Source organism: Pelophylax lessonae (assembly GCF_965119305.1).
Source record: "Pelophylax lessonae genome assembly, chromosome: 10".
NCBI lineage: Eukaryota > Metazoa > Chordata > Amphibia > Anura > Ranidae > Pelophylax > Pelophylax lessonae.
In genome coordinates, this window is record NC_138777.1 from 215,341,913 (window position 1) to 215,369,556 (window position 27,644).

A 27,644-nucleotide genomic window follows, 5' to 3' on the forward strand; every position below is an offset into this window, starting at 1 on the left:
AGATGGTTCATGCATGGCACAGGAGATGGTTCAGGCATGGCACAGGAGATGGTATAGGCATGGCACAGATGGTACAGGCATGGTACAGGAGATGCAGTGCTGCTGGCACGGTACAGGAGAATCTCCTGAGGAGATGCAGGTGCTGCGGAGGAGTCTCATTTACCTTTGCGCATTGCACATTCTAATTTGGCAATATTTGCCCACTCTTCTTTGCAAAAACACTCCAAATCTGTCAGATTGTGAGGGTGTCTCCTGTGCACAGCTCTCTTCAGATCACCCCACAGAATTTCAGGGATTCAGGTCTGGGCTCTTGCTGGACCATTCCAAAACTTGAATCTTCTTCTGGTGAAGCCATTCCTTTGTTGATTTGGATGTATGCTTTGAGTCGTTGTCATGCCGAAAGATGAAGTTCCTCTTTATGTTCAACTTTCTAGCAGAAGCCTGAAGGTTTTGTGCCGATATTGACTGATATTTGGAACTGTTCATAATTCCCTCTACCTTGCTTAAGGTCCCTGTTCCTGCTGAAGAAAAACAGTCCCAAAGCATGATGCTGCCACCACCATGATTCACTGTGGGTATGGTGTTCTTTTGGTGATGTGCAGTGTTGTTTTTGTGCCAAATATATATTTTGGAATTATGGCCAAAAAGTTCAACCTTGTTTTCTTTAGACCATAACACATTTTTCCACATGGTTTTGGGAGACTTCAGATGTTTTGCAAAATTTAGCCGGGATTGGATGTTTTTCTTCGTAAGAAAAGACTTCCATCTCCCCACTCTACCCCATAGCCCAGACATTTGAAGAATACGGGAGATTGTTGTCACATGTACCACACAGCCAGTACTTCACACATATTCCTGCAGCTCCTTTTAATGTTGCTGTAGGACTCTTAGCAGCCTCCCTGACCAGTTTTCTTCTCGTCTTTTCATAAGTTTTGGAGGGACGTCCAGTTCTTGGTGATGTCACTGTTGTGCCATATTTTCTCCACTTGATGACGACTGTCTTCACTGTCTTCCATAATATATATCTAATGCCTTGAAAATTCTTTTGTACCCTTCTCCTGACTGATACCTTTTAACAGTGGGATCCTGCTGATGCTTTTGAAGCTCTCTGCAGACCACGGCTTTTGCTGTGGGATGCCACTAAGAAAATGTCAGGAAAGACCTACTAGAACAGCTGAACTTTATTTGGAGTTTATCAGAGGCACTTTAAATGATGGCAGGTGTGTACTGACTCCTATTTAACATGAGTTTGAATGTGATTGCTTAATTTCTAACACAACTACATCTCAAGTTATGTGGGTGTGCACACTTATGCAACCACAATTTTTTTAGTTTTTTTATTCCCCCCCACCTAAAAGATTTCAGATTGTTTTTCAATTGAGTTGTACAGTTTATAGGTCACAAGGTGGAAAAATTTCTATTATATCTTTGTCTCATTTTTTTACATCACAGAAACCTGACATTTTAACAGGGGTGTTTAGACTTTTTATATTCATTGTAGATGGGAATTGTTTTACTTGCCAAAGGATTTTTTATGTTCAGCCAGTCTTATGATCCAGACAGCACAGTCGGGTCCTGGACCTCCACTGCAGCATCACCTCCAGAGCTTGGTCAAGGACACACCCCTGGACTTCCTGATTGGACAGTGATCAATCTTTAGCACGCTGATTAGGCCATCCTTCTGCTCTGTCTTAATCCTTTCTGTAGAACAGCCTGATTGGCTCCTAGTGTGGCCCTACTATCTCCACTGCTGACAGACTGATAACGAGAAAGATTTAGGTGCTTTCAGGTACTCCCTTATGTTATGTTCTTGAGGAGAGTGGGCAGTGTTCCATAGTCCAAGCCTTCTGTCATAAGGTCACAGCTGCCACTAGAGCTGCACGATTAATCGTATGAAAATCGCGATCTCGATTCACCCCCCCTGACGATCTAAACCTGACATATGCTCGATTCTTTGCATAGCTGCAGAGAGAACAGCTGTGGAAAAAAAAAAAAAAAAAGCCTCCCGCAAACAAACGCCTATCAGCATTAAGTCTCCCAGTAACTATAAACAAAATGATTACATTGTATCTTTTCCTTCCCTCTGCCAGGGAGAAAGGAAGTTTAACCTCTTAAAGACTGGACCTTTTTCTGACACTTGTCGCTTGCAAGTTAAAATCAGTTTTTTTTGCTAGAAAAGTACTTAGAACCCCCAAACATTTTATATATTTTTTTTAGCAGAGACCCTACAGAATAAAATGGCGATTGTTGTAATATTTTATGTCACACTGTATTTGCGCAGCAGTCTTTCAAACGCAATGAATAGACTTTAATGAATAAAAAAAAAAAACGTAACCGTAAAGTTATCCCAATTTTTTTTTTTGTTACACAGAGAATCGTGATCTTTATTCCAAGCTAAAAAATCGTGATTCTCATTTTGGCCAGAATCGTGCAGCTCTAGCTGCCACCCTAGAACAGGAACGGCTCAGTCACATAGGCGTTGAAAATAGGTGATGGGGTTGTGTTTTTTTCTGCCTAGAAACGCCACTCAAAATTGTTCAAATGAAGTGGATGGAGGTGTACATATGGCAGCATTAGCATTGCCTCATGTCCCCTTCAAAAAAATGCTACCTGCGAAGAATTGCCATTCTTTGCAACCGCCTCTATTACGTCTGTTGCAGTGCACCGCAAATGCATGGTTTTCAGCGCATTTAGGGAGCAAATGCAAAGCATCAAAAATGATCACTTCCCTTTAAACATAAAAAAAAAATCACACGGTTTTGTGCACTGGTCCAACATGACTGCGCACCAGTGCACAAAGCAAGGTCCATAAAGACATGGATGAGCGAGCCAGGCATTCTCATCCATCAGTGCCTGACCTCACAAATGCGCTTCAGGAAGAATAGTCAAACATTCCCATAGACACACTCCTACACCTGCTTTGTTGGCTATGGGACAGGAAGTGAAGGGAAATTTCCCTAATGGAATGCAGAGGGCTCAAAAAACAACAGGGTTTATAAACCTCCCTTACTGTATCCAAATAAAAAAAAAAAGTATAATTATTATATACAGCATAGACGTGTTCAGGTGGGTGGACGCGAGGGAGGGGAGGTTAAAACCATGGCTCAGCCACCTGGTTTAACCATCCCCTTGCTGCAGGTATGAGCGGACTGTTAGACTGGTAGACTAAACCTTGTGGACAGCCTTCCCAGAAGAGTTGAAGCTGTTATAGCTGCAAAGGGTGGGCAAACTCAATATTGAACCCTACGGACTAAGACTGGGATGCCATTGAAGTTCATGTGCGTGTAAAGGCAGGCGTCCCAATACTTTTGGCAGCGGGTAAAATAAGTATTAAATGTGTCACCATTGTCTAGGTAAATATATTCCTAAAGTTTCTATTGACATGACATTTTCACCACATGAAAGTAACAACCCATACAATCCATACATACAAAGAAACCGAAACAAATAAGTTTAGAAATTAGGTTATGTGTAATAAAAAGAAATGACACAGGGAAAATGTATTGAACACATGAAGCAAGGGAGGTGCAAAAAGTCATGAAAAGCCGAGCTGAAATCTATTGGTAATTAGAATGCAATCCTGCCCCTTGTCAGTGCAAATTAATATCAGCTGGCTCAGTCTCAACTGATGGCCTATAAAAAGGTGTCTCATTACCAAGGTGTCACACAAGAAACATCTCATGATAGGTAAAGGCAAAGAGCTCTCTCAAGACCTTCACAACCTTATTGTTGCAAAACATACTGATGGCATTGGTTACAGAAGGATTTCTACATTTCTCAATATTCCAGTGAGCACTGTTGGGGCCATAATCTGGAAGTGGAAAGAACATCATTACACCATAAACTGGCCGTGACCAGGTGCTCCATGCAAGATTTCTGACAGAGGAGTGAAAAGAATTATCAAAACAGTTGTCCAAAAGCCAAGGACCATTTGTGGAGAGCTTCAGAAAGACCTAGAATTAGCAGGTACAATTGTTTCAAAGAAAACAGTAAGTAATGGACTCAACCGCCACACTCACCACGCAAGACTCCATTGCTGAAGAAAAAGCATTTTAAAGATTGCTGCACAACATTTAGACAAGCCTGTGAGATACTGGGAGACTATAGTCTGGTCAGATGAGACCGAAATCGAACTCTTTGGATGCCATAATACACATCATGTTTTGGAGGTCACATCACCCCAAAAACACCCCAATACCAACAGTGAAGTTTGGAGGTGGGAACATCATGGTGTGGGGCACTTTTTCAGCATACGATACTGGCAAACTTCATATCATTGAAGGAAGGATGAATGAATGCAAAATGTAACGAGACATTCCTGATAAAAATCTGCTGCCATCTACCGGGATGGTGAAGATGAAACGAGGGAGGACATTTCAGCAAGACAATGATCCCAAACACAAAGCCAAGGAAAATCTCAACTGGTTTCAAAGAAAATAATGCTGCTAGAATGGCTCCGCCAATCACCTGACTTGAATCCAATAGAAAATCTATGGAAAGAACTAAAGATCAGAGTTCATGAAAGCGGTCCATGGAACCTTCAAGATTTGAAGACTATGTGGAAGAATTGGCCAAAATCACACCTGAGCAACGCATGCTACTAGTTTCTCCATATAGGAGGTGTCTTGAAGCTGTTATTACCAACAAAAGATTTTGTTCCAAGTATTAAATAAATCTCAGTTAGCGTATTCAGAGACAATTGAGTACTGTCCGTGATACTTTTTTTATTTGCACTAACATAAAATTTTTCAGGACAAGCTTTCGGGGTATGTCCCCCTTCTTCAAGTTCCAAGCAGTACGGCTACAATGACTTCAAGCAGTTAGCGTGTTCAATACTTTTTCCCTGCGTCATTCTATTTTATTACACATAACTTCATTTCTGTACTTATTTGTTTTGGTTTCTTTGTATGTATGGATTGCATGAGTTGATACCGACATGTGAGAACATTTCATGTCAATAGCAACTTTATATTTACCTAGAAAAATTGTGACATGTTCAATACTTTTTTAAGTCCCCGTTCACACTAAGGCGACCTGTGAGGCGACCTGGTCGCCTCACAGGTCGCCGTAGGTCGCCTTCCATAGGGAAGCTGCGGACCCGTTCTAATAGGAGCGACACAAGTCGCTCCGACTTAGAAAAAGGGTCTGGAGCTTCTTTGGGGCGACCCGGAGGCGACCGCCATAGACTTCAATGTTATGAAGTCCGTGGCGGCCGCTCCAAAGGTCACGGCGCGCTGCTCACACTGCGACCTCGGAGGTCGCCCCCCAAAGTCGGATCGCCCCTATGTGAACGGGGCCTTACCCGCTGTGTGTGTGTGTGTGTGTGTGTGTATATATATATATATATATATATATATATATATATATATATATATATATATATGCAGAGCTTTTTTTCCCAGTGAGTAGGTGCAGGAACTCCCTCCTTGGTCACCCCTTGTCTCTGCCCTCTATTTACCTCCGAGCAGTGTTACTTGATTCCACCCGCTACCCACCTTCCAACCCCCTATTACCTATTAGAGAATACCAAATAAGAATTATTTTGTGGTGCTAAGTTATTTGTATGAAACAAGAAAATCAGTAAACTAGATCCACTGCAGACAGCAACAGTAGACCACCTAGCAACAATAGATCCCCCATACAATAACCCCTCTCCGCAACAATGGACTCCCTAAAAACAAAATGTCACCCTAGCAACTGATAGATCCCTGCAGCTACAACAGATCTCCCAGAAGCCAGTATCAATAGACCCCCCTGGCAGCCAGCAAAAATAGGTCTCTCCCCCAACAGTAGATTCCTCCTCAGCAACAATAGAACCCCACGCAAATATGGATCCCCGCCAGCGACAATAGATCTTCCAGCAGCCATCATCAATAGACCCGTCAGCACTCCTTGCCATTACATACATTCAGTGGTGGAGGTGCTGGAACTGCGTTCCCCCCACACAAGAGACAGCAGTGGACATCGGCAGCTAGTGAGCTATCCAATGAATAGGAAGACAACTATTCCAGCAACTAAATAAAACAAAAAAAATGCATATAGAGATAGGGTTATAGGCGGAGGGACTACTAAAATGAGAAACAGCCAGTGATAATGGGCTGGTGACCAAAATACTTAATTTCAGTCCTTAATGGCTTGGCATATAATGGCTTGTATGAGAATTCCCATTAGAGGAGGGACAGCAAACTCCAATAGATCCCCTGGATACAGGTCCATCTAGACACAAACCCAGACAAACTGTTATCTAAATCTTGACATTATAACTGGTGATGGCGCCCTAAATGTGAAATAGGCAAAAAATGTGGCTACCCTTTTAAAAAAAATGTAAACAACAATAGGTAAAGGTGTTGGCGCTCACAATGTGGAATGCTATTCAAACATTCATTACTCTAGTGCAATTAAGCAAGTGTATATTACACATCATATATCCACAAATAATGCATATCTTTTGTGCAATATTACAAATGATTAATATTTTACATATGGTGTATGAAAAAATGTCATAAATTATTAATAAAAAAATGCAAAAAATAAAGAAGTCCAATGTGACAATACCCAAAAAAATATAAAATATGAAAAAGTGCTTCTGGACAAATGTATCTTCACAACGCTTCACCACGAATGCTCAAATAGTAGATGGCAAGTTGCAGGAAGTGGAGGGAGATATTCCTGCAACTGGGAGAAGAGAAGGTCTATTATCCAGAGTGAGACGTGGATCGCGCGTCAGCTTGACATATTTTATCCGCCCATGCTGTAGGCACCTAGTGCCAGGATTGGCACGGATACATGTGAATGCAACTTTTTAGCATCAAACAAAAACATAGTACACTATAAAGACTTTCTTTGTGTCTCTGGTGGAGTTCATCCTTATATCTCCAGCCTTATCCTGAGGGAGTATCAGAGTGGAGGGGTGCAAGCCCAGGAACCAATCTAGTTTTCTAAAAGCGTATTTCGACCCTCTGTAAAAAGCAGTCAAACACCTCTGCTGTGTTGTCGTCTACCATATGAGCACTTGTGAAGCGTTGTGAAGACACATTTGTCCAGAAGCACTTTTAGATATATTTTTTGGTGTTTGGTATTGTCACATTGGACTTTTATTTACCGTATTTTTCGCTCCATAAGACGCACCTAGGTTTTAGAGGAGGAAAACAAAAATATTCTGACCCAAATTATATATACACACACACATATCACATCTGCTATCACTCTGCCTGTGAGCCGGACCTATAGTGGAAGTAGTGGCTCCGTGCAAGTAAGTGAGCCGGGACTCAGGAGACACCACGGGGAGACTCAGTATTCTCTCCTTAAGACTCACAGACATTTCCCCCCATTTTGGGGGGGGGGGGGGGGGAGTGCGTCTTATGGAGCTAAAAATGTGGTATTTTTTGCATACTAACAAAATTTGCAAGACATAGTCCTGCTATGATGGACTTTAATGGCACTAGCATGAGACAGACATTGTTAAAAAGTTGTCTTTGTTTAACATGTAAAAAAATCACAATACACGCCCAAAAGGGGCAACTGTTAAAATACATGTCAGACTTGAGTGATATTATATGAAATATCTCTATGAACACCTATACATGTTGTGGCAGTTGATGCAGATATTGTCTTAATTGCTGGTCGACGCGTTTCACTGTATGCTTCTTCAGGACAACGATAGGTGTGTCACAGTTTAGTAATCTGCACAAACATGTCAGACTTATACAAGTGTCGTATACACCTGGGACAGGCACAGAAGACCAGCAACTCACTCTCATCTAATGCTGTACTCGCTAAAACTTGCTTTGGTGTTCCCTGGTATTGAATTTTTTTTTAATATTTATTTTTTTTTGCCTTTTTTTATTTATTTATTTATTTATTACATTTTTCATTCACCATGTGTAAAATATTCATCATTTGCACTATTGCACAAAATGCATTATTTCTTGACGTGTAATATTAATATATTTATCACTTTTTCGTCAATTGCTTAATTGCACAAGAGGTTTAATTAGCATTCCAAATTGTGAGCGCCAACACCTTTTACTTATCTAAATCATGTTGGCAATTTCTAGGAAACACATAATTCACACGTATTCAAACACTTATTCATCGCCACAGATTTTCCTGATATTCACTATGAGCCGGCAACACAATTTATAACGGGATATCCAAAAGATCCAGTAAATTTCTCAGACTGGTTGAATGCTAATTAACCGGTTGCCGACCGCCGCACGACTATATACTGCGGCGGTCAGCCCCGGCCAGGCAGAGTGACGTAGGGGTACGTCACTCGCCTGTCACTGACTTGTGAGCCAATTGCGGGCGGGCGCGTGCCCGCCCCGGCTCGTTCACTGACAAGTCAGTGCGTGTGACCGGCGGACCCGATCGTCCGCCGGTCACTCAGGATCGCTCCGGTGAAGGGAGAAAGGCGGACGGCTTATGTAAACAAGCCGCCTGTCATTCTCCCTGGTGTAAAAATGAAGATCAGACAGTTCTACTACGTAGAACCGTTGATCTCTGTTTTTACACCAATAGCCCCTTTACAGTTAGAAACACGCCCCTAGGACACACTTAGCCCCTCCCTCTCCAATACAGTTAACCCCTTCCCTGCCAGTGTCATTTTTGCAGTAACAGTGCATATGTATAGCACTGATTACTGCAGTAATGTCACTGGTAACCCCAAAAGTGTCAAAAATGTCAGTCAAGGGTCCGATCTGTCCGCCGCAATGTCGCAGTACCGCAAAAAAAATCGCAGATCGCCGCCATTACGCGTTAAAAAAAAAAAAAAAAACACCAAAAATTACAAAAATCTTTCCCTTTGTTAGTAAACGCGATAACTTTTGCGCAAACCAATCAAAATACGCTTTTTGCAATTTTTTTTACCAAACATATGTAGCATAAAACAAATTAGCCGAAAATGTTAAAAAATTTTGATTTTTACATTTTTTTTGGGGAATTTCATATAAAAAAATGTGAAAAATATTGTTATTTTTGCAAAATTGACGCTCTTTTTTTGTTTATAGCGCATGATCGAAAAATCGCACAGGTGATCAAATACCACCAAAAGAAAGCTCTGTTTGTGGGAAAAAAAGGACGTCAAATTCGTTTAGGTACAGCGTCGCACGATCGTGCAATTGTCCGTTAAAGTCACGCAGTAAAAAATCGCAAAAAACCCCCTGGTCTTTTAGCAGCCAAATCCTCCGGGGCTTAAGTGGTTAACTAAAACAACGGCAGGCTGACAGGGCAGTATACTACAGCACATTGGCATCTCTTTGCTTTGTGTCATAGCAAGAATTTTGGGGCGTGTCGTATTCTCAATGCTGTTCTGCAACCTGCCACCTCCATTGAATTCAATTGCAGGGCGTCTATAGCGTTGATGACACAGTGACCGTTTTTGAAGCTTTCACAGGATTCGCTTATCTTTCTGCAAAAACCCCCCAAAAAACATGAAAACCACCGGTGGCGTTCAGGCAGTTTTTATTACTGTGCTGAAACGCGTCCTGAGAGCAGATCAGCGCTATATCCTGCGTTTGTCATTTTGCCTCATCTCTAAGCCCATGTTAAAGAGATGGTAAAGGGTTAGCTCACCTTCTCAGAAAACCTAAAAGATGAGCTAGCACTGTACACACTTCCCACATCTCGGTCCCCGCAGTACTTTTCTCTGTGGGTGATGAGCTCTGTGTCCACACAGCCCATGTAGCAATCTGAAGATTTGAAATCCCCGCTCTTCTCTTTGCAGGGCTTCCAGAAAGGATCAGAGAGAGGCTCTGTGCTAACCGATCAGAATTCCTCTAATCTATACTGGAAGCACTGCAGAAAGAAAAAGGAGAAGAGCTGGGATTTCAGATCACCGGGCTGTGTGGGCTCTGACAGCTCCAGGAGATGGGGACTGGGGGGGGGGGGGGGGTGGACAGGGTGTACGGCATTTGATTTTTTCTGTTAGGCTCCATTCACACTTGCGTGACTCCAGAGTTCAACAATTCCCAGTGCGACTTTTTTTCCGACATTACACACTCTGGATAAAAGTTGCATCAAAGTAGTAAAGGCACCATTTCAAAGTCGCTGTGACTTTAAGTTGCACAGATTTTTAATGGGTACCATTGAAAAGAATAGGCTGATGTCCAAAATCTCATAACAAGTCTCAAGTGTTAAAGAGGTTGTAAACTCATTAAAATTTTTTTTTTTTCCAACCTGAAAGAGAAACACATAATGAGCTAGTATGCATTGCATACTAGCTCATTATGAAATACTTACCTTAGAATGAGCCCCCGCCGTGTTCAGTCGCCCGTCTTCCGGGATCGCGGCATCCGGCCATCTGATTGGCCGGTCCCGCTATTACGTCACTCCCGCGCATGCGCACGGGAGCCGAAGGTCACAGCACGGGCAGAGCGGCACCAGCAGCCGTTCCTTCAGAGCGCATGCGCCACTGATGTCACTGGCTGCATTTAAGGTAAATATCTCCTAAACGGTACATGCTTAGGTGATATTTACAGTACCTATAGGTAAGCCTTATCATAGGCTTACCTATAGGTAAAAGTTGCAGAGGAGGGTTTACTTCCTCTTTAATGGAGCCTAAAGGTGAACTAACTCTTTAAAGTTTAACACCTACATGGCCTGAGCCAAAGTGTTTTACCGGCAAAATCACCAGGTGAAAAAAAACCTCTGCACAGGTTCACTTTAAACCTTAGCGAAGTTTATAATGGTGATAAATATTTATATTCTCCCCGCATAAAATACTAACGGGACACTAACACATCAAAGCTTCGGCATCTCTATACATTGCAGCAGATACGTAAAAACAAATAGGCTCCTATAGGGTGTGAAGAGGGTGACTAAATGTAGTGATTGACCGATTATCGGCAAAGCCAATATTTCAAGGGCCGATTTGCACTTTCCCCGATATATCGGAATCGGCCCCGGAGGTTACCGATATTGCCGGTGTTTCGGGAAAGTACTTGTACCAGAGTTATGCCTGCAGCTAGAGGCATCAACCCGGTACCGGCGTCCATAGCCGACAGTCGGCTGTCTTGTAATGACAACCAATGCGGCTGAGAAGCCGCTCGGCTGTCCATTACAAGGAGTGGGAGGGGACGTCCCCCTCTCCCCACCTTCTGCGGCTTGCCCGGGTCTCCCGTCCCACCAGGAGACTTGGGCAACTGGCCTGTACGGCCGCCGAAGACCCGATCAAAGCTGAATTCGGCTCTGATCGGGTCTCCATGTGACATCATGACATCACTTCCGGGTACTCGGCGCCAGATTAAAGAAAAAGATGGCATTCAAAACTGCCAAACTTGGTGTTTTGAATGCTTTTAAGTGCAGAGAAGGGGTTTGGGGTCTTTTAGACCCCCAGATCCCTCCACAAGAGTACCTGTCAAGTGATAAAAATAAAACATTTTTTAAATGTACGAAAATATCGGCCAATATCGGCTGATACCGATATACGATGACCAAAATATTGGTATCAGCAACAAAAAAACGATATCGGTTGATCACTAACTAAATGTTTCACTCGTGATTGTGTATGCAGGAACCGGCCCTTTAAATATGACCCAAACTTAAAGACGTCTATTATTTTGTTGCGGTTTAATCTCATTCCGTCTCGGGCGTTCTCGCGTCTCACAACAAATTAACCATCTGGCAAATGAGGAATGAGAACAATAAATATATAATAACTCCGGGGTGTCAGGTAGAAGTGTTGATTTTGAAGACGGGATAAATCAAATGAGAGGCAGGCAGGGGTATAGTTAACGCCGAGCCGGGTAATGAAAGTGCGTGTAATATTTTCTGATTCCTGATAGACGCCCAGGAAAATAAAAAAATAAAAAGTTAGTTTCATTAAAAATAGAAATGTCCGGACCTTGTAAACGGCTCATTAATCTCACCACCTGCCAGAGCGCATTACAAAGCGTTCTGTTTTACAAGCCCCTTATCGAATTAAAACACATCTCTGCCAATGTCAGTGACATTACATCTATTTAGGAGGCGGCGAGTGGGCATTCTCTGCATTATCTCATAAACAAGCCGTGAGATTGGATGTCAGATGACGGCACCTGCTCACAGACAAGTGGAGGACCCCTGCTGGATTTGCTGGCAATATTTTTTTTTTTTAATTTGGGGCTTAAAGGGGTTGTCCACTTCACGCAAATACTTCTCCAGAGCTCTCCTTGAAGTTAAAGGGGGGATCCTTCTGGACACCTGTCATAGTCTGACTTCCGGTTCCATGCATTCTCTCTTTTTGATCTGCTCTAGTACAAGTTGTCCTTTAATGAATTCCTCGCACCTCCCTAACCCCCTGGGTACATACCCATTACCCTCTGATCCAGTGATCTTCTCTGTGTGGCCCTGCCTGGCACCATGCAGCTTTTCCTCCTTTTAGTGCACACGCCCACCACTGCCCTATTCATTCTTATAGAAGAGCTGTACTCTTAAGGCCGTCATGAGCATGACTCTCCTATAAGAATGAATAGGGTCACGGTGCACATTGGCACCAAGAAGAGGAGCCGGCAGGTTGGTTTGTTGTCATGCAGGGTCACAAAGTAATGATAGCTGTAATATGTAAAGAAAGGTAAGTGATGGAACTAGAAAGGCTGCACTGCATTCTCCTCTTGCCTCCTCTTCTTTTCTCTACTCTCTCCTCTCCTATTCTTTCCTCTCCTCTCTTCCCTCCTCTTCTTTCCTCTCCTCTCCTCTTCCCTCCTTTCCCCTTTTCTCTATATCTCACTTTCCTCCCCCATCCTTTCCCTCTCATTCTATATTCTCCTTTCTCTTTCTCTCTCTGTCTCCTCAAACCTTTCTCTTTCTTTCTTTCTTTCTTTCTTTCTTTCTTTCTTTCTTTCTTTCTTTCTTTCTTTCTTTCTTTCTTTCTTTCTTTCTTTCTTTCTTTCTTTCTTTCTCTTGCTCTTTCGTTCTCTCTCTTTTCTCTCTTTCTTTCTTTGTCTCTCTCTCTTTCTCTCGCTCTCTCTCTCTCGCTCTCTCGCTCTCTCTCTCGCTCTCTCTCTCGCTCTCTCTCTCGCTCTCTCTCTCTCTCTTTCTCTCTCTCTCTCTCGCTCTCTTTCTCTCTCGCTCTATTTCTCTCTCTTTCTCTCTCGCTCTTGCTCTCTTTCTCTCTTGCTCTCTTTCTCTCTCGCTCTTGCTCTCTTTCGCTCGCTCTCACTCTCTTTCTGTCTCTCTCTCTCTCTCTTTCTGTCTCTCTCTCTCTTTCTGTCTCTCTCTCGCTCTCTTTCTCTCGCGCTCTCTCTCGCGCTCTCTCTCTCTCGCGCTCTCGCTCTCTTTCTCTCTCGCTCTCGCTCTTTCTCTCTCTCGCTCTCGCTCTCTCGCTCTCTCTCTCGCTCTTTCTCTCTCGCTCTTTCTCTCTCTCTCTCGCTCTTTCTCGCTCTCTTTCTCTCTCTCGCTCTCTCTCGCACTCTTTCTCTCTCTCTCTCTCTTTCTCTCTCTCTCCTCTTCCTTCATCTCTTTCACCCTCTCCTCCAATCCTCTCCCATCATCTCTCTCCTCTCCTGTTGTTCCTCCTTTCTCTTTTAGTTTCAATGACAGGAGGAAATTTGTTTAGCATTTCCAAGTTTCTAGGAAAGAGGGCCCTTCTCTTCTGAGTATTTGGGGCATCCTCTCCACCTCAACCCCCCCTCCACCCCCCCAAATCTCCTTCTGTTATCTTTACCTTCAATTAAAGCAAATTAGCAAGAAAAAATACCATTGCCAAGGCATCTTTATTTTCTCCCCTGCACCTCCCCTCATACCCCAAACCCTCATAGAGGCTCTATAACTGAGACGCACTCCCAATCTCAATAAAGCCTTTCTCTTGTGACCTGCAGTTTTCATGCATTTTATTTCATGTCTATGATCTGATAAGGAAATTCTATCATCTGGTGGTAGCTTTGTGCCCTCACGTAGGGAAATAGTTCTGCGTCTTGTACTTCATTGTTATAAGCCTTTAATTCTCAGACTGGATGGGTGAGGTAACGTCTGCTGGAACACAAGGTCATCTGCTTGACCCGTGACCATCAAACCGGCGTTATTCCTCCCGAACTACAATTGCGGTGTAATTGAGAATAGTGTCCGCCAGGCTCCGGGATTGTCATCCCTTTAAAGGTTAATGAGTGCGCGGCGCCCACTCCCAGAATCCTCTGTGGCCGTTCTTCGCAATAAAGCAAATGTTTGGCCAGTTTGTTCCTGGGGATCACATCATAGATGGTTAGTGGGGATTGTGATATGACATCCCTCTTAGCTGTCATGTGAGAATGTAATTATAACAATAGCTCTTTGCTGGAGAACCGGCGCTCTGACTCATCGCGTGCTGCTGCCCACCGTAGGTTTTACCAAATGATTTCCCTATAGAAAAGGGAATGGTCAAATGTTTGCGGTTTCCCCTCAGTCTTATGATTCAACCGCTTGAAAAATTAGTTGATCAGATAAAAATGTTCTGTTTGCATCAAGGGTGCAATGTCTTATGGATTATCTTTTTTCTAAAGCAGCCACAGCCGGAGTAAAAAAAGTTTGTATCTTGCCAGCACGCTGTAGAGAAGGACCTTTGCTCTCTGTGGGGAAGCAGTGGGCTCTATGCAGAGGTCTAAAATGCCCTCTATGAAATTCGAGCTAGGGCTTATTGAAGCTTGTGAGAACTAGAATAAACTTGAGTTTTTCTAACTGCAGAACTAAAGGTATGGCTCTGTAGGAGGCATCAGACCTCTGCAGAGTGACCCCTGCCTTTCCACAGGGAGCAAGGGTCCAGAGAGAGCAGGTGTTCATGACACACCTTATTTTAGACCCACTGATGTCATTACTGGGTCTTTGTGCTTCTGTATGCAGTGCAGGCAGATGGTGGCTGATGGGAGGGGCTGGCAGGGTGCTTCCTGAAAACATCCCAACCTCCTGCCTTAGCAGAACCCTTAGCCTTGATGCAAGCAGTAGGCTGGTTCTGAGGAGTTATTCAAATATGATGGTTGGCTGTCTGGAGCAGTGGGTGTTCCTGGGCTGGCTATATTTGCGTATAGACCACCCACATATGATGCAGAGCCTTAAGGTTTAAAATAACTTAAATCCACTAAATCAGGGGTGTCAAACTCCATTTCATTGCGGGCCACATCGGCAGTATGGTTGCCCGCAAAGGGCTGGTTGTATCTGGGGTGTGCTATGTAAAAAGTGCAGGGTTCAGGAGTGCCTTATGTACAGAGTGCAGAGCTCATAATTATGGTATGCACAGATTGCAGAGCTCATGATTATGGTATGTATAGAGTACAGGGTTCAAGAGTGCATTACGTAAAGAGTGCAAAGCTCAGGAGTGCGCTGTGTACAAAGTGCAGGGTTCAGGAGTGCGCTGTGTACAGAGTGCAGGGTTCAGGAGTGTGCTGTGTACAGAGTGCAGGGTTCAGGAGTGCGCTGTGTACAGAGTGCAGGGTTCAGGAGTGTGCCGTGTACAGAGTGCAGGGTTCAGGAGTGTGCCGTGTACAGAGTGCAGGGTTCCGGAGTGCGCCGTGTACAGAGTGCAGGGTTCCGGAGTGCGCCGTGTACAGAGTGCAGGGTTCCGGAGTGCGCCGTGTACAGAGTGCAGGGTTCCGGAGTGCGCCGTGTACAGAGTGCAGGGTTCCGGAGTGCGCCGTGTACAGAGTGCAGGGTTCCGGAGTGTGCGGTGTACAGAGTGCAGGGTTCCGGAGTGTGCGGTGTACAGAGTGCAGGGTTCAGGAGTGCCTGGTGTACAGAGTGCAGGGTTCAGGAGTGCCCGGTGTACAGAGTGCAGGGTTCAGGAGTGCCCGGTGTACAGAGTGCAGGGTTCAGGAGTGCCCGGTGTACAGAGTGCAGGGTTCAGGAGTGCGCCGTGTACAGAGTGCAGGGTTCAGGAGTGCGCCGTGTACAGAGTGCAGGGTTCAGGAGTGCGCCGTGTACAGAGTGCAGGGTTCAGGAGTGCGCTGTGTACAGAGTGCAGGGTTCAGGAGTGCGCTTTTTACAGAGTGCAGGTTTCAGGAGTGTATTACAGCTGTGTACAGAGTGCAGGGTTTATGGTTGAAATTCACAGTGTGCAACCCCAACCCCCTCCCTGCAAGCCTCCCAGCATCTCTCTCTCCTACCTTGCTTGGCTCTAGTACCTCCCTGTGTAGGCGGCTCTGCCTCACCTTGCGTTGAACAGAGTATGAGAGATGGAGGTGGCGTAATAGAGTACTGTCGCATTGTGGCTGCACAACTGGGTGCGAGGGTCACATGACAAGGCCTGGAGGATGTGGCCCGTGGGCCTTGTGTTTGACATGTGTGCACTAAATAAAAGGGGTGGGGCAGGGGCAAAAAGGCTGGAGAGGAAAGGACTAGATGATGTTGGACATCCTCCAGCAAGGAAATGAGGCGGGTTCTATCTGACTTACTGCAGCATCTAATACACATTCTGAGAAGCTTACAGTGTGCAATGAAATCAGTGTAAGCAATTTCAGTCCAGGAAAGGAGCCGGTACAGCTGTGTAAGTTTCAAGGGAAGGCCGGAGTTTGGCTTGAACAGAATGACACAAAAGTAATTTAACAGAACAAATGATATTGACCTATTTCTGAAGACGTTCGTCCCACCGATGCTGCCAGGCACACATCCCATTTACACAGAAACTTTCATCTCCGTCCTCCGGCCGCGTGTTGTCAGCAAACATCGATTCGCTGTCATCGGGACGCATTGTCCCCGCAGAGCTTCCTTCAGATGTTTGAACCAATAAAAGTTTACCGGGCTAAAACTTTGCTGGAAACGTTCAGTCGGATGTTCTCAGACTTTCTTCATATTCTGGGAAGCCATCGCATTGTGTCTGTTATCTCAGACTTTTGGGATGCTGTCTTTCAAAGAGTTGCCTGCTTAAAGTGTTACTAAATCCAGAACCTTAGGGTTCACATCATGGTCCTGAGCAATTGCGTTCTTTTCCTTGTGTCTAAACCCAGGATCCTGCAGTCACTATATATATATATATATATATATATATATATATATATATATATATATCTATATATCTATCTGCTCTCCCACAGTACACAGAACATGGAGATGCAATTATTTTAGTAAATATAAACTGCTAAATACCTTTTCTCATCAGCAGTATATAGCAGTCTTGTGACTTCTATGAGTGTCTGGTTAAAGCTTGTAGGAGGAGTCTCCATTCTCCTCTGACTGTCTTATGAGGTTGCATGACACCTAACATTCTGTCTGGACAGTGCTGATTGGTCCTGTGCTGATCACATGTACCTTCCCAAAAAAAAAAATAAAAAAAACTCTCTAGCAAAACACACTAAACTGAGCATGTGCAGAGTGCCTCCAAGGCTCTGTTCTATCAGCAGATGGATTGGGGACAGTGGAAGAAGTGGAGCATCAGATACGACAGGATCAAACACCATTTTTACACAATTCAGAGGATTAAAGTGATACTAAAGCCTGTTTTTTTTTTTGTTAAATAACAAACATGTATAGTTACCTGCTCTGTGTGGTGGTTTTGCACAGAGCAGCCCAGATCCTCCTCTTATTGTGTCCCTTGTTGGCACTCATGGTTTCACCCTTCTGCCGGTGACCCCAGAGCAAGCAGCTTGCTCTGGGGGAACCCAAACAGGCACGCTTCCAACCTGCTGCTCTGTGTGTCCAGTCACACACACACACACACACACAACCATGGTTTAGCCCCGCCCCCTCCATCTCCTGATTGGCTCACTGATTGTTATTGACAGTAGTGGGAGCCAATGGTGGAACTTGCTCTGGGGGAACCCAAACAGGCAGGCTTCTGACCTGCGGCTCTGTGTGTCCAGTCACACACACACACACACACACAAAACCATGGTTCAGCCCCGCCCCCTCCATCTCCTGATTGGCTCACTAATTGTGATTAACAGCAGTGGGAGCCAATGGTGGAACTTGCTCTGGGGGAACCCAAACAGGCGGGCTTCTGACCTGCGGCTTTGTGTGTCCAGTCACACACACCTCCACAGCCATGGTTCAGCCCCGCCCCCTCCATCTCCTGATTGGCTCACTGGTTGTGATTGACAGCAGCGGGAGCCAATGGTGGAACTAAGGGGACACATTGGGAGACATGGTGGTATTAGGGGAACCTAATGGTGACCTGGAGGTAACATAGTGGCACTGAAGGGACATAATGGTTGCATTTGGGTGACAAGGTGGTACTGTAGTTAAATAATGTTGGCACTGGGGTGACAGGTTAGCACTGTAGGGGACATAATGGTAGCAATGGGGTTGCCTATAATACTGTAATGATAAGCAGCTCACTGACCACCAATGTAAAAAGGTGTGTTGCCAGGGAACCCCATTGACCACCAGTGTAAAGAAGGCACTAGGGAGGGGAAGGAATGCTACAACCAATCCATGAGTTATCTCAGTGTCCCATCATCACTGACCACACCCACTTTAGTTTGGCAGAGCTGTAAGGATGCTGCAGAGTGAAGCCACTATGGAAAGAAAGGAAGGAAACTTTTTAAGATATAGTGGGGCAGATTTACTAAACCCGCTGCACACAGAATATGGTGCAGCTGTGCATAGCAACCAATCAGCTTCTAATTTAAGCTTATTCAATTAAGCTATGCCAATAAAACCTGGAAGCTGATTGGTTACTAATCATAGTTGCACCATATTTGATGTGCACCAGTTTTAGTCCCCCCCCCCCCCCCCATGTTTCCACAATGTAACATTTCGGAAAAGCTTCTATTGGCGGGCGGGATCAGCGGTGAGATTTCCCCTCCCGTCTCTTCTCCGGTGGTGAAAAGCAGATGTTCCCGACTCCCCCCGCCGATTCCACGAGCAGAAAACATATCTGCTTGAGAGCCTTGATGACATGTGACAGATGATGGCGGTCTGAGTCTTATGTCGAAGGCATGTCACATCTCATGTAGAAGATGCGCCGGCTGACGGGCTCAATCAGGCACCGCTGCGCTCCCCCTCGCTAATCACCCCGCCGTTCCCGGTGACACTCGCGTTCCCAATCCTGCCATCTGTTATTTCTGTCCCTTAACTATGACAGCTTTGATCACACTCCGCTCCTTGAACTCGCTCCATCGCCAAAACTTGCTGAAATCATCACTTCGTGCGTTTCTGTCCTCCGGAAAATCGCTCAGATTAAGAAGGAAAATGGATGAAAAACTTTTAAAGCTGAATTCCGGGATCAGCAAATACACTAAAATCCATTCATCAATGTTATTTTTTCTTGAATCTCGGTGTGTTTTGTGTATTTCTCCCAGATCGGACCAGTAATCCAGTGTGAGACTTCCTGTAATAAAGACCGCTCACTGTTGCCCTCTCTCCTTGTGCAGGGAGACTGGTCTTGTCTCCACCCCTTCTGTAATTTTCTGCCGGAAGCCTGTAGTAGGTGGAGCCTGCTGGGCCCTCCCACAGCTCTGCTCTCTGCACAGGCTATGTACAGCATTGTAATGATGTCACTGCTACTGTTACCAATATCTGAGTTTGCAATGTTATTCCTGTAATAAAGGCCACTTACTGTTGTTCTCTCTCTCTCCTTTTGCAGGGTGATTGGTCTTGTCTCCGTCTGCTCCTGTTGTTTTCTGCTGGCAGTCTGTAGTGGGTGGAGCCTGCTGGGCCCCTCCTACAGCTCTACTCTCTCTCCTTTTGCAGGGTGATTGGTCTTGTCTCCGTCCGCTCCTGTTGTTTTCTGCTGGCAGTCTGTAGTGGGTGGAGCCTGCTGGGCTCCTCCTACAGCTCTACTCTCTCTCCTTTTGCAGGGTGATTGGTCTTGTCTCCGTCCGCTCCTGTTGTTTTCTGCTGGCAGTCTGTAGTGGGTGGAGCCTGCTGGGCCCCTCCTACAGCTCTACTCTCTCTCCTTTTGCAGGGTGATTGGTCTTGTCTCCGTCCGCTCCTGTTGTTTTCTGCTGGCAGTCTGTAGTGGGTGGAGCCTGCTGGGCCCCTCCTACATCTCTACTCTCTCTCCTTGTGCATGGTGACTGGTCTTGTCTCCGCTCCCTCCTGTAGTTTTCTGCTGGCAGTCTGTAGTGGGTGGAGCCTGCTGGGCTCCTCCCACAGTTCTGCTCTCTCTCCTTGTGCAGGGTGACTGGTCTTGTCTCCGCCTCCTCCTGTAGTTTTTTACCTGGCACTCTGTAGTGGGTGGAGCCTACCGAGCACCCTCCCACAGCTCTGCTCTCTGCACAGACTATGTAAACCACCGTAATGATGTCACGGCTACTTTTAACAACGTAATATCTGAGTTTGCAAAGTCATTTGGTGCACACAAAGTAGATTTATATGCTTGTTGTGGCTGTTGAGAAATATATTTAAAAGGGGGAAGGGGGCGTGGCTACATGCTTCAAGGCAGTAAAGCCTCTTTCTCAAGCTCCTTGTGAGGCTTGAGAAAGAGGCGCTACTGTCACAAAAACATGTAGCCACGCCCCTTCCACACTCCTGGCATCTGACGTCATCAAGGAACTTTCCCACATGGTCAGATCGGCTCTGGTGCACTGTAGCTTTCTATGCAGCTGACTGCTCTTCTCTACATCACTCTGGATTGCTGCTGCTCAGCTTGGGTACCTGAGATGATATGCCTTCCATTATTGCACTTCTTGTAGTGTTTTTTATTGATAAATATTTAACTCTCTGCACTTGGTTGCGCCTCCTGGTGTTCATTCACATATGCAAATTCAGCCAACCTAGGAATGCCTAATTCTCCAGACTGATACCCACTCATCAAGGCATTTTGATATTTTCGTAACTCCTCCCACTTCTTGCATCAGTGCTGAGGATTACTGAGGCAGGATGCTGTCATGTTTTCAGAAAGCTATGTACAGTACCCTGCCAGCCCCTCCCACCAGTCTTGATCGGCCTGCTTTGCATAGTGAAGCACAGAAACCCAGCGAGGACATCACTGGGTCTAAAATAAGGTATGTAATGAAATCGGAAAGATTTATTTAAAGATGTCATTAGCATATTGATGAGGGGGGAGGGAGCAAAATATAAGCAGATTAAACTTGCCTCCCCCCCCCTCCGGTGCCACGTTTGGCACCTTTCAGGGGGGAGGGGGGAACAGGTACCGTCCCTCGGATGTTTGGTCCCGTCCTCCATCCCCCCGCCGCTGAGCCAATAGAAATGTGCAGTGCGCTTCACGCATGCGCAGTAGGGGCCCAAGCGTAAAGACGCAAGGCTTCACTGCCAGGTTCCCTTACCGGAAATGGCAGCAGCACCCGACAGCCAATGGAAACATCGGCTGCGGTGCCGACATTGCTGGACTCCAGGACAGGGAAGTGTCCTAATATTAAAAGTCAGTAGCTACAGTATGTGTAGCTGCTGACTTTTAATTTTGGGGGGGGGCTGTTGGAACTCCGTTTTAATCAACTGTCCCTCACTTCCTTCTGTATTGGGTACTGTGGGGTGGAGATGGGACCTGAATTCTATATACAGTGCCTTGAAAAGGTATTCATACACCTTTGAAATTTTCCACGTTTTGTCATTTTACAATCAAAAACATAAATGTATTTTATTGGGATTTTATGTGATAGACCGACACAAAGTGGCACATAATAGTGAAGTGGAAGGAAAATGATAAATGGTTTTCAATACTTTGTAGAACCCTTTCACTGCAATTACAGCTGCAAGTCTTTTTGGGGATGTCTCTACCAGCTTTGTACATCTAGAGAGGGACATTTTTGCCCATTCTTCTTTGCAAAATAGCTCAAGCTCTATCGGATTGGATGGAGAGCGTCCGTGAACAGCAATTTTCCAGTCTTGCCACAGATTCTCAATTGGATTTAGGTTTAGACTTTGGCTGGGCCATTCTAACACATGAATATGCTTTGATCGAAACCATTCCATTGTAGCTCTGGCTGTATGTTTAGGGTCGTTGTCCTGCTGTAAGGTGAACCTCCTCCCCAGTCTCAAGTCTTTTGCAGACTCAAACAGATTTTCTTCTAAGATTGCCCTGTATTTGGCTCCATTCATCTTCCCATCAACTCTGACCAGCTTCCCTGTCCCTGCTGAAGAAAGCATCCCCACAACTTGATGCTGCCACCACCATGTTTCACAGTGGGGATGGTGTGTTCAGGGTGATGTGCAGTGTTAGTTTTCTGCCACACATAGCGTTTTGCTTTTAGGCCAAAAAATTTATATTTGGTCTCATCTGAGCAGAGCACCTTCTTCCACATGTTTGCTGTGTCCCCCACATGGCTTCTCGCAAACTGCAAATGGGACTTTTTATGGCTTTCTTTCAACAATGGCTCTCTTCTTGCCACTCTTCCATAAATGGCAGATTTCTGGAGTGCTGACTAATAGTTGTTCTGTGGACAGATTCTCCCACCTGAGCTGTGGATCTCTGCAGCTCCTCAAGAGTTACCATGAGCCTCTGGGCTGCTTCTCTGAATGCTCTCCTTGCCCGGCCTGTCAGTTTAGGTGGATGCCATGTCTTGGTAGGTTTGCAGTTGTGCCATACTCTTTCCATTTTCGGATGATGGATTGAACAGTGCTCTGTGAGACGTTCAAAGCTTGGGATATTTTTTTTTATAACCTAACCCTTTACATTTCTCCACAACTTTATCCCGGACCTGTCTGGTGTGTTCCTTGGCCTTCATTAAGCTGTTTGGTCACTAAGATTCTCTAACAAACCTCTGAGGACTTCACAGAACAGCTGTATTTATACTGAGATTAAATTACACACAGGTGGACTCTATTTACTAATTAGGTGACTTCTGAAGGCAATCGGTTCCACTAGATTTTAGTTAGGGGTATCAGAGTAAAGGGGGGTGAATACAAATGCACACCACACTTTTCACATATTTGTAAAAAAATGTTGAAAACCATTTATCATTTTCCTTCTACTTCACAATTATGTGCAACTTTGTGTTGGTCTATCACATAAAATCCCAATAAATACATTTACATTTTTGTTGTAACATGACAAAATGTGGAAAATTTCAAGGGGTATGAATACTTTTTCAATGCACTGTATATCTCTTTACTGCAGTGTATCTGCTTTAGTATACTTTACCTTCATTCTGCCGCTTTTAGCTCTTTTCATCTCCTGCTCCTCCTGTGCTGAATTTTATTTATTTATTTCTCTCCATACTGATCTAGTCTAGTGGTTGTACATAGGAACAAGGTTTTCCTTACAACCTGGCATAGCCTGAGGGTGGTAGCACCAGGTGGTGTGTAGTACAGTGACTCAGTATGTCACCTTTCTGAGATCTCCGTTTCGTGATAGTTCATGTTTGAATACATTTTACCTTTTTTTTTTTTTTATATTTGCTACTTTGCATACAAATGTTGCCTTTTGAGCATTGAAGCGTCATCCTTCCCATACAGCGGAGCTTTGTAATATTCCCTCCTGCGTATTCCGCCAAGGCCTTTCTACACGGGGCTGTACGGGAACTAATTAATCAGACTTCTTCTACCTTTAGAGTTTTAGTTTTGCAAATTACGCATTCTTTAATGGATCGTTAAGGGATTAGCGTGTGCGTACTTTTATGACCGAAGATTACAGGGAATCTTTATTTTCCCTCCTGGCGCTGGGTAGACCCTACTTCCTGCGCGCTTACAGGGAGGCTGCATTAAGAAGAACTCCGATCAGGTTATTGTCAGGAATATAGATACAGCAGTAAGGGAAGGATTGGGCATCCCTGATCAAACCACTATTATAGCTAACTAAAGAGAACCTGTCAGTTAGGTAGCCCATAGATTAGCCATTTTCTTTCATTTATTCAGCAGGTTAAAAATAATAACTTGTTTCACTAAGTGTGTGAATGGGGGGATCCTCCCGCTGTGCCGGTTGTATTCTGGGGGGGATCCTCACCACTGTGCCAGTTGTATTCTGGGGGGGGGGGGATCCTCCCCGCTGTGCCTGTTGTATTCTGGGGGGGATCCTCCCCGCTGTGCCGGTTGTATTCTGGGGGGATCCTCCACGCTGTGCCGGTTGTATTCTGGGGGGATCCTCCCTGCTGTGCCGGTTGTATTCTGGGGGGGATCCTCCCCACTGTACCTGTTGTATTCTGGGGGGGATCCTCCCTGCTGTACCTGTTGTATTCTGGGGGGGATCCTCCCCGCTGTGCCGGTTGTATTCTGGGGGGATCCTCCCTGCTGTGCCGGTTGTATTCTGGGGGGGATCCTCCCCACTGTACCTGTTGTATTCTGGGGGGGATCCTCCCCGCTGTACCTGTTGTATTCTGGGGGGGATCCTCCCCACTGTGCCTGTTGTATTCTGGGGGGGATCCTCCACGCTGTGCCTGTTGTATTCTGGGGGGGGGGGGATCCTCCATGCTGTGGCTGTTGTATTCTGGGGGGGGATCCTCCACGCTGTGGCTGTTGTATTCTGGGGTGGATCCTCCACGGTGTGCCTGTTGTATTCTGGGGGAGATCCTCCCCGCTTTACCTGATGTATTCTGGGGGGGATCCTCCCCACTGTGCCTGTTGTATTCTGGGGGGATCCTCCCCACTGTGCCTGTTGTATTCTGGGGGGGATCCTCCACGCTGTGCCTGTTGTATTCTGGGGGGGATCCTCCACGCTGTGTCTGTTGTATTCTGGGGGGAGGGGATCCTCCCCACTGTGCCTGTTGTAATCTGACAGCGGAAAAGTCTCCGGTGGGCAGTGGCGCTTATTGAACTGGGAAAATCTGACAGGCTGGTTGTACAGAAGTCAATTGGTCTTCTGTACAACCAGACTGCCCATACATAATCCAAATTTGGCCGGTCCCTGCAAAGTTGACTGAATTTTGATCCATGTTTGACCGGCTTAACTCTACAAGTCTGTATAAAATAAGTAACTAAAATGTCACAATACATCCACTCTATGACTTTGCTTAGGCTGAGATGATGTCATCCATCTGCTTCAGGCAGGAGTAGGCAAATATAAATTTATTGTCGGCCATTATTGGCACCTTTAGCGCAAGAAGAGCTCAACAAAAATGTATCCCTTTTAATTCTATGTATGTCTTCACACTGGTCCAATCGCGCTTCCATTGCGATTTTAAAAATCCTGCTTGCTGCATTTTGGGTCACTTAAAAAAAACAAAAACAAAAATGCAGCTCCCCGTTGAAATGCACTGAAAATGCAGCAAGAACGCATCAATAACGCATCCCTGTTATGTAGTTGATATGTTTTTTGGGTCACATGACCTATGAAAAACACACCATGAGCGCGGAAAAATCTTGAACGTTTTCGGTGACATTATCAGCACCTTTTTCTTTATTGGCATTGTAGAAAATACCTTGTTGGGCCGATATGTCTCAGTCACCGAAATTTTGTTGCATCTCTGATTATTTTTTATTAAGTTGTTATGGGTAAGGTTTCACTTTATGGGCTTTTGTAAATCCTTTGAGTAGCTGTTCATCAGTTGATACTGTGAGTAAATTCATTCTGTGCAAATGGGGCAAAATCAAATGTTTTCAGACTATATTTTTTGTGGGTCCTATGTGGAAAATATAGCATTATGGGCAGTGGATGGGGATGAGGAACATATGTTTTACCCTGTGATACTCAGTGCCATCTAGTGGCCATAATGCAGTATTTTTCTCAGTAGCACTATGGTCACTAACTACATAGTATTTATTCATTTATTACAAGTACTTACCATCAGTTTATTCAGTGCTTTACATTTATATTGCGCATTCACATTAGTCCCTGCCTTCAAGGAGCTTACAATCTAAGGTCCCTAACTCACATAAATACATACATACTAGGGCCAATTTAGACAGGAGCCAATTACCCTACCAGCATGTCTTTAGGGTGTAGGAGTACTTGCATAAGCTCATCCCTTACAGCTATAACCTTTTGTACCACTTGCCCCACCCTCTAATTTTATTTTAATTTTTTTTTACTTGACAGGTACTCTTGTGGAGGGATCTGGGGGTCTAAAAGACCCCAAACCCCTCCTCTGCACATAAAAAGCATTCAGGTTTTTGCATGGAGACCCGATCAGAGCCGAATGCAGCCTTGATCTTGACTTCGACATGCAGGCTGGTTGCCCGGGTCTCCCGGTGGGACGGGCGAGCCGCGGAAGGTGGCAAGAGACGTCCCCTTCCACTCCTTGTAATATCAGCCGCATCGGTTGTCATTACAAGACAGCCGACCGTCGGCTATGGACGCCGGTACCGGGGTGATGCCTCTATCTGCAGCCATCACTCCGGTACAAGCACTTACCACAATATCGGTAACCTTGGTGGCCGATTCCTATATATCGGGAAAGTGCATTTCGGCCCTTGATATATTGGCTTTGCTGATAATCGGTTGATCCCTACTCTTAACTCTCTTGTATTATAACTGTACTGACTCCCTTTTATATTGTAAAGCGCTGTGCAAACTGTTGCCGCTATTTAAATCCTGTATAATAATACCCGAAGTACACGGAGGAAACCCATGCAGGCACATGTGTGACAAGCTCCAGGCAGGTAGTGCAGTGGTTGGGATTTGAACCGACAGCCCTACTGCTAGGCGGAAGTGCTAAACACTTAGCTAGTGTGCTGCACAGGAAATAAGCTCAGCACCATCTAGAGGCCATAATGCAGTATTTTCCCCATTCACACAATTCTTGTTTCCATTGAATAACATTTGATCTGCAGAGAATATAGCCCAGAAACATTCTATTTTGCTTTGTTCACACAGTTTTATTGGATGAAAAACGATGCAAATATTTTCTAAATGCACCCCTAAGTGTTCATTTTTGCCTCTCAGCCCATTTTTTAGAGGTGTCTCCTACAGTGTTCGCAGATCCACCAACCAATCACCAAGCTCTATATTTTGTAGCACTTCCAGCATTTCGCTGCGAAAAGTAATTTAGAGCTTTGGTGATATTTCCAGCGACAGCTTTAAGTTTACAATCTCCTGCGACTCTGCTGAGCCATCTGCATTTAGATATGGACATCCGAGAGTGATGACTCCTATAGATTACACAATATTACCACCGATGAATATTTTAAGCCCTCAAAATGCTTCATTAAATGCTATATGCTTAAAAATGCCAGCTGTAAATCGCACACGGCTTCGCCCCGTCGAGGGTTTAGGCCTGGAAATCATTTACATAAAATGCTATACAATTTTTATTATTATGCAAATTCCACCTATTTCCATATACCTGCCTAAATAAATTAGACAGGTCTCCTTAGACTGCCGTATCCATATTCATAGGCTGGGGACAGAAAAATATTAATTACAGCTTCTCCCCCCTCCGCTTATATCCTCGGTTGGGCAGGGGTTAAAGAAGAGCGAGGGATCCGCTCCTTTGTCTGTCCGCTCGCAAACATCGCTCCCATTTAAATAAGCTTTTCAGGAGCTATTAATTAATTCTCTTCAGCTAGAAATGCCATTTGATTTAGATATCTGATTAAAATCTGAATAGAAGCTTTCATCTCTTTGGGAGAGGAGAGGAAACAAAAAAAAAAAAAAAAAAAAGGCTTGTATTTGACACATGACAGTCTGGATCACGTGACAGGGCTCAGCGCAGTGGAAACTTTTTTTTTTTTTTTTTTTAGGTGTTGTGAGGCTTTTGGGCTTATACAAGGCATCAGCCTACCTGAAACTGATGGCTTAAGGGTAACTCCACTTTTGTGGGGAAAAAAATAGCAAATAGATAACAAACAATATAGCGTATACAACCACAACACAATACTTTGTGGAGCCACCTTTTCACAGCTCCAAGTCGCTTTGGATAAATCTCTATAAGCAGTGGCGGCTGGTGCATTGGGGGCGCAGGGGCGCCGCCCCCACTATCCATGCGTTCGGT

General features: G+C 44.9%; 1 protein-coding gene across 1 annotated transcript in view; it reads left to right on the forward strand.

The window, feature by feature from the left end:
* PEPD (peptidase D) overlaps positions 1 to 27,644 on the forward strand; it is a 293,993-nt gene that overhangs the window by 77,195 nt on the left and 189,154 nt on the right. The window lies entirely within an intron of this gene.